Consider the following 8,232-nt stretch of genomic DNA (forward strand, 5'->3'; position numbering starts at 1 on the left):
ACCTATCAATACCTTTGGCACCTCAGATGACTTACCCACTTAATTTAATTACTTAATTTTTACAGGGTAGCAGTTAAGTTCAGGCCTTTTCACCCAAACCTGGGGGGGGGGCGGGTTTGAACAGAATGTTTCAGGCCTCCCTCCGAGAAGATAATAAGTGTCTTAGGCAAGAAGACCTCCCGATTCACCACCAACAAAAGAGGAAAAAAGGACATCTGTGCCCTGAATTAATTTATAAATGAATGGGAGTGAAAAAGCAGCCAATATCATTTAGATTTTCAACTGAGTTCTGCACTTAAATCCCTGAATTCCTCATGAAACTAGAAGTTAATTAAATTACTTTTATAATCATAACAGACAAAAAATTTAAGCCCTCGACCAGTTTTCCAAGCACTGCACAGTAAGGAGCTCGGGTTTTGGTTAATCTAGTTTTAATGTCACCAAAAGCTGGGGCTGGGCTATAGCTCAGAGGTGCAGTGCCTGCCTGGCAAGCGCAAGGGCCAGAGTTTAATTCCTGGTACCAAAAAATAAAGTCACCAAAAACAAATATCTAGAAGCAATGTTTCTGAGTAGACCTCCTACAGCCTGGGAACTGCTGCCACCACGGAAAAAGCAAGCTGGGCTGGCAAGTCGTCCAAAGAGAAGTGCTCACCAACCAATCTGAGAGCCACTGGCTTTGCCACGATACCAGGTTCACTGGCAAGGTAAGCACATTATCTAACCTCTCTAGGCTTGTTCCTCACTAGAAAATTGAGCGTCAGGAATACATATGAAATCACCAGTGTGGTGTCACCCGTCTGCAATCACAGCACTCAGAGGCTGAGGCAGGAGGATTCAGAATTCAAGGCCAGCCTGTGCGCAAAGCAAGTTCAAAGCCAATTTGGAAGACATCAAGACTGTCTCAAAAACAAAAATTACAAATGAGCAATATGTAGTAAAGTCTGCAAGAACCATCCATGTCTGCCACAAGAAACACTGAAACAGCTGTAGATACAGCTATGCCACCAGGCACGTTGCTGTGAACTTCTGGGAAAGTGGAGAAAGACAAAGGAACATCCCTGCCCCTCCAGAAGTCTGCATCCTCGGGATGCGTGTTCTAACGCACAACCCAACACCTACCATGGAGTACAAGGGCCAACAGGTCCACAGGGACACTAAAACAAAAACTCCCAAGCCGGCGGCCTAGGGGGAGGCCTCACAGACGCGACTGCAGAGGAACGACAGGAAGAAGTCAGGGCAGCAGCCGATCCGACAGGCAGGCACCCAGCACACAGGCACAACTAGCGAGAAGCATCAACCGCGGGCCTCTGTAAGGCGCGCGGCCTGGCCCTTCTCACTCGCGACTAACTTTCCCTTGTGTCCCCAGGCGCTACTGGCCTGGCCTGCTGTTCCACCGAGCCACTGTCCGCGGGGAAACTGCACTTCGGGGAGGCGTACCCCTGGAATACGTGCGACAGTGTGAAGCCAACAGGATTCTACATCTACCAGCGTGCAAAAGTGTACAAAACCAAAGCGCTGGAAGAGATTAAGACAAAACTTTAAAAAGTAAAAGTCCGTGCCATTTTTGCTTTTTTTTTTTTTTCTTCTGATTCTTTCCTCCTCCTAACCTCGCCGTTTGTATGGCGGCTGAACCCAGACAGCTTATTCTCATGGCCTTAGGGCTGAAGTCTTCCTTCCGGTCATTGTGTTTATTTCCACCTCCCAAAAAAAGAACAAGCCCAGCGCGGCTGGCGCGCGGCCGGCCTGGGACAAAGCCCACTGCCGGCTCCACCTGGGAACCAAGAGGGGCGCAGGCGCTCCTCAGTCGGCTCGCAGGCTCCCGCCCCCCCACGGCCCACCCCCCCACCGCAGTTACCAGGCAACGCAGCACCGCCCCCGCGCCCTTCAGCCAATCCCGTGCATCTGCTGCCCCGGCGCAGAAGCCCCAGATACACCCGGCGAGCGCGACCCCACGGCTCGGGCCTGGCACCGCGCGCGCCCCCGCACAGCCGTGCGGACCAATCAGCGTACCCCGCGGGCTCGCTCACGCGCGGGGCCGCACTAGAGAGACGCAGACCCCCCCCAGTCCCCGCGCCCAGACACGCCGGCCAGCGCGCGCGCCCCTCCCCCACGCGCACCAGGCGCGCGTGCAACTGTCGTCCCCCGCGACCGCCCCACCCCCACGCCTCCTCAAGCCCGCTGCCAAGGCCGGCGGGGCGCCCCCGGGACGCCCGCTTTGGATTGGGGGGTGCCAACAGTCCGCCCGCGGGCCGCTCGCTTCGGAGTCCCCCCACCTTCACGCGCGCAGCCGAACACGGTTCCCACATCCCGTTGCATGCAGGCCCCAGCGGGGCAAAGTCTCCCATAGAAGTCTAGCTGGCCGTGGCACCCGAGGAGGGGACGGGGCACACGGGGCTGAGGCGAGAGGGACTCACCCGAGTGCAGCCGCCTCCGGGCAACGCGGGGCCAGGGAGCCAACGGGAAGCGAGAGGGGCCGCGCGCGCTGCGTCCACCGCAGAGAAGACTCGACTGAGGCTAGCTGGCGAGCGGGCGGGGGGCGAGGGGCCCGTGCGTCTCGGCCGCGCTCCTGTCACCGCCGCATGGCCGCCCTAGCAGGGCCTCGCTCTGCACTTGGTTCAGCTCACAGGGTACAGACGGGAGAGGCAGGGATAAACGCGGTTAGGGAGCGCGTGCGGGGAAACGGGGGGGGGGGCGACCAGTGGCCCCTTTTCTCTGCTCTCCGAGCTTGTCTCCCTCACCCTTTTCTTTTTTCTTTTTTTTTTTTTTTTTTTGTTCCTCGAAGGCGCGCTGCGCGTGCGCACCCGCAGCACCGCCCACCGGGAGTTGTAGTTCCTTATTGGTCCCGGCCAGCGAGACAGTAGGGGCCGCCGGACTACGACCTCCAGAATGCCACGCGCCGGCGAGCCCCGCAGCCCGAGGACGAGGAGAGTGCCGAGGCGCCCGGCCCTCTCCTGCAAGGACTGTCAATGGAGGCGCGGATGGTGGGAGCAAGAACATGGCTGCACCTGGGGCCTGCACTGCCGCCTGGGTGGGGGAGGGGAGTTGGGGGTGCACCAACGAAAATGTAGACCAGCGGTGGCCCCAGCGCCCTTTCTGCAACACTCCAGCACGCCTCAACCGCGGTGCAAGACCCCGTCTAACTCTTGCACCGAGATTCTTCGCAGTTGGCGAGGCCAGGAGACTGCCAAAGGCCGGGGAGCCCCGGGCCAGTCTGTCGCCCTCTGTGCTGCGCAAAGGGAGCCGGTCCTCCCTGCACCTCCACCCCATATACAAAGAACCCAGTCGATGTTTGCAAAGCTTGTCTCTAAAGCGTTCCCAACTTGGAAACAAACGAAAGGACCACGGGGCTCCTGTGTGTCTCTCCGGTCCCCCTCTCTGGCCACCCTCTATCTCACTCAACCTTTAGAAAGTAAAGTTGAAAAGCCATACGTGGGAGCAGAAAATCTTGATTCGTGGCCCGTTTGTGCTGTCAACCGCTAAGCACTTTAAGTCAAAGCCCCTCCCTTGCCCCATTATTATTGGTTTGGGGGTTTTGTGTTTGTTTTTTGGGTGTTTTTTTTTTTTTTCCTCTTTCTCAAATTTGATGAGCTCAGTGAATTTCGAAAATGTGCGACCTCTGGTCACCGAAGTTAAACATAAAAAGTTTTTAAAACTCGAATCCAGAGGGGTGTTTTAATATGTTCTGCAAAGCATAAAATGGAATGATTTTGAGGGGTTTTTTCGTTCTGTTTTGGTTTGGTTTCCACACCACCACCGCTGTTGGGGTTTAGGGCCACGCAACCCGCCCTCCCCCACCCACTGCTGCTCGGTAGGTGGCGACCACAGGGTTTTTTCCAGCCTCTGAGTCTTTGTCGCTCGCTACAAAACTTTCCGAGCAGCCCGTCTTTTTGATGTAGGTCCAAAGCCCTGCCTTTGAATTTGGGTGCACGGACTGGCGTTTCCCCCGTCTACTTTCTTGCATAGACTGCACCCTTAAAGCCCGGGTCCCAATCTCCATGTTGGATTTGTGACACAAATGAAGAAGTTAAAGATCCCTGGGAGGCAATCTGATTACAGAAGCCTACATTTTTTAGGATTTCCACCACAATCACTTAGTCATTTTGTCCTTCCTTGCCTAATTCAATTGTGTCGCAACTTTCCTGACTATGTCCAGAGCCATCCATTAAGTTTTCAGAAGAAACGCTTTTCTGGCGCCTACATTTCATTGGCATTTGGGGATATTATAATTAAAGGCTGGTAGTCCCTCCCCGTATGGGCCGTCAGGGAACGCCTGAAGCCGCGAAGGCTGTCTTTCCTACACTTGCTTAAGATAGTTTATAAATTAAGCACAATAAGAGAAAGACAACAATAAAATTGAGTAGTCATAAACTACTGTAATAAAAGTTATGGCATCCTTTCTCCTTAAGCAACTTTTCCCACTCCGCTGGACAGACGGCAGCAGGCTCTTCACGGGCGGTCTCGTCCTCCCCAGTGACTTGTGCATTCTTCAGGCCAAACCTGCGCCTGAGTCTGTGTAGCCATCGCTCGCAGCCTGGCTGAAGTCTTCGTACAGGCTCAGCGCTTTCTGGCGCAGCGCGCTGCCATCGACGGGCACGCGGCTCCTGCTCCTGTCTTCCACCCACAGACTCAGCGCCTTCTCCACCTTCACCAAGCACTTATCGCGCACGGTGGCCGTGACTTTGGCGTTCTGTGGGGCGACGGCAAAGCTAGTGCGGATTTCCTTTTCCTTCTTCACAGTTTCGCGGATAGATTCATTCTTACCGTACAGTTTAGCAACCTGGGAGTAGGATTTCTGTTCTTTCCTTATTAAGTCGAGAACTTTCACCTTCTTCACTTAAGGAAGGACTTTCCGGCTTCTCTTGGGCATTTCCAAATGGCGAGCACCAGACTCGAGCCTTAAGGTGGTAGTCAAGTAAAATAGGTTTGCAGAGTGGTGGCCTCAGGGTGACCAGAAGGGAGCTGGTATATGATAGGTTCTGGCCCTAGTATGAATTGCTCAGTTATTATGGTGGCCTTCTAATATGGCTGAAGCCCTTAAAACAACAGCGTATCTTCCAGAGACCACCATCCCCCTTCTTCTCCAGTTCAGCCCAGGGTGCAGTTTCCAAAGTTTGCCATTCCCACCACCTCAGGGAAGCCCCCAATCAGCTCCTCAGGTACTTCTAAACACCCCCCTCAAGCTCCACAGCCAGCAAAAGACCATAAAGGCCTCAGCCTCCCTTTGTTCCAACTCAGAGAATCCCTTACCTTCCCCAGATTCTCTTGTCCTCAAAGATAATAAATCCCCTTTCCCTTTTTCCTCCTGCTTGTTTCTCTGTTCCCATGCCCTTGAAAACCTATCAGTATACACAGGGTGGATGTCCTGCACAAAGACATGACTCCTGTCCAGCATATGATGATGCAGAACACTTATGAGATTTCATTAAGCTAGTCAGCATAACCATGTGCAGTTTGTTTGTTTAATAGCAGAAACTGAACTCAGGACCTTGCACTTGCCAGGCAGATGCTGCACCCCTGAGCTGTATCCCAGGACCCCCATGTGCAGATTTTTGTTTTGGTTTGTTTTAATGTATTTGGTTGTTATAGGGTCTTGCTATGCAGCTTGGGCTCATAGACATCCTCCTGTTTTCAGCCTTTACAGTGCTGGGATTACAGGCTGTATTAGTCAGGGTTTTACTAGAGGAAAAGATATAACACAAGAAACAGGTATAACACAAGATGTGCCAGTCACAGAGTCAGATGAGGAAGTGAGCCAAGAGGGTCTGCACACCCCCGACTGAAGGATTCAGTCCCAAGGTTTTGTACTCCCTGCAGTGTTCTATCTCTGATGGTCTCTAATGGTTTCTAACAGTCTCTAATGGTTGGCCCTTAGGTCTGCAAAGGAAGACTGAAGAATCTGTGATGCAGAAGGATCTAATCTGGAGGCTGAAGAGTCTGTGCTAGAAACCAGGAGATAAAGTCCAAGGTGACTGCGAAGACTGAAGTTAGTCCAAGGAAGCAGAATGCCGAGCTCTTCCTCAAGCCCTTTCTGTGCTAAGTTACTCTGGGGCAGGCTCTGGCAGCCCAGAGTGCAGAACTGCCAGGCCATGCAGCCAAGTTGACACAATGTATCCACCGCCCACCCTCCCCAGTTAATACAATGTATCAACCACTACAATCCACCCCTCCTCAACTTGGCAACTCATGGTATTTCTTTAAAACAGTCTCCAAATACAGAGATATGCAAATTCTGTCTTAGTTATTCTTCTCTCCTTGCTGGGACAAATACCTGACACTCAAGCTTAGAGAAGTAAAGGTTTATTTAGCTCACAGTTACTGACACTGGAGGAGAGGCTGGTGCGCTGTGGTGCTCAGGACGACCCTCTCCACATCTCTGAGAAAGCACAGGCTAGCCAGTTTAAGGGTTCGCACCTCTCTAGCCTCGCCCCAGTCCTTTGGCCCTGCCCTCAAGCCATTGGTTGCTCCTCCAGCCGCATCTGCCCCATAACTTACATGAGGCCTTGAGGGGACAACTAGACACAAACCATAACACAGGCGTAAACCACTACACCCAACTCTGGCCAGCTTGTCCCACCTGGGGGCGGAGCTGGCATGGCATGTGGCTCCAGGGGTTGAACTGTGGTCCCTGCAGCTTGCCTACACTTGCTTAAGCAGGTGCCTTAGTCCACTGAGCTATCTTGCCAGCCCCACCATGTGCAGTTTTAAAGCCATAGTACCTGCGTGTGATGGTACACATCTATAATTAAAGCACTCTGGGTGGCTGAGGTAGGAGGATAAAGAATTGGGTTCAGCCTGAGCTACATAGACTATCTCAAAAAAAAAAAAATGTATCATATATTATTTATTATTTGTTTGGCACAGGGTCTCGCCTTCCAGCTAGGACTCCTAGTGATCCTCCTGTGCTTTCAGCCTCCCCAGGGCTGGGATCACAGGCGTGCGCCACTATGTCAGGTCTCAATATAGTAGTTTTAATCAGCTTCTTTTTTTTTAAATTTAATTTTATTTATTTGTGTGTGTGTGTGTGTGTGTGTGGCCAGCCCACCAGGGGGCGGGGCAGGCTGGCATGTGGTGCTGGGGGCTTGAACCGCGGTCCCTGTGCTTTGCTAAGCTTGTTCTAAGTAGGTGCTTTAGACCACTGAGCCATCTCACCAGCCCCTTAATCAGCTTCTTGTTTAAAGACTGATATTTAGCATCTGGGTAAATGGCCTTTTATTATTATTTTTTTTTATTTTTATTTTTTTTTTGCAGAACCGGGGATTGAACTCAGACCCTTGTGCTTGCCAGGCAAGCACTTATTCTACTGAGCCATCTCCCCGGCCCCTGTAAATTGCCTTTTGCCATATAGTAGTCCTCAAACTCTTCTAAAGATGGGAGAGAAAAAAATGAAGGCCAAGTTATAATTTATTCATAATAATAATGTACATGCGAGCTAAATAGATCTCTCAGCTTTTTGTATGTCTTTTGTTTGTATTAAAGCTAATACAAAAACTAATGTTTGTATTAAACCAGTTAAAATAAAATGTTATCTGTTGGGTTAATGGGATTTAGAAAAATATTATCTTTTTGTGGTATTGTATTAATATTGCCAAAATAATATAATTGCATTCATTTTTATTTTATATACAATATATAATTATATTCAGAGCCCACAAAAAATGTACACACGCTTCAGCAGTTCACCACCACGCTGAGCACCTCTTGTAATACAAAGGCAGTTTGTATTAATGCCATGATGTCTCAGTAAATTTAGTGTTAAAATATTTATATAAGTTTTTCTTTTCCTGATGCATACATTTTTGGCCAACTCTATAATATTATGAGTCAGGAAGATAGCTCAATGGCATAAGTACCTGCCTGGCAAGCACAAGGTCCTGAACTTGATCCCCAGTACTGAAAAAAAAGAAATTGTGTATCTCATTAATAACAAATATCTTAGGAACAAAATACTGTGTTTCCTTTTTTTCTCTGCAGTACTAGAGATTGAACGCAGGGTCTTCAGGCTGCGTTACACGCACAGCTGTTTTTAATTTCTTTTAAATTTTAAAACACAATCTCCCTAAATCACTAAATTGCCCAGACTGGGCTCAAACTTGTGATCTGTCTGCCTCAGCATCCAAAGTAACTGAGACGACTAGCAGTACCTCCATGGCTAGCCCCTGTCCTCCTCAGTTAAATGTCACCATTGCCATTTAACTATCTATCTATCTATCTATCTATCTATCTATCTATCTA

At 50.4% G+C, this 8,232-nt stretch overlaps 1 protein-coding gene across 11 annotated transcripts in view; it reads right to left on the bottom strand.

The window, feature by feature from the left end:
* Positions 1-4,628, bottom strand: part of Gtf2i (general transcription factor IIi) — a 118,563-nt gene extending 113,935 nt beyond the window's left edge. For 8 of the 11 annotated variants that reach the window (XM_004630422.2, XM_004630421.3, XM_023714473.1 and 5 more), the window contains exon 1: positions 2,415-2,744. The gene's annotated coding sequence lies outside the window, so the exon portion shown is untranslated. Of the gene's footprint in view, positions 1-1,855; positions 1,912-2,414; positions 2,772-4,531 lie in introns of those variants that run through there. The other 3 variants (XM_023714475.1, XM_004630419.1, XM_023714474.1) reach the window with 3 other exon arrangements.
* Positions 4,629-8,232: the final 3,604 nt, after the last annotated feature.

Source organism: Octodon degus, unplaced genomic scaffold (genome assembly GCF_000260255.1).
Source record: "Octodon degus isolate 3935 unplaced genomic scaffold, OctDeg1.0 scaffold00035, whole genome shotgun sequence".
Lineage (NCBI taxonomy): Eukaryota > Metazoa > Chordata > Mammalia > Rodentia > Octodontidae > Octodon > Octodon degus.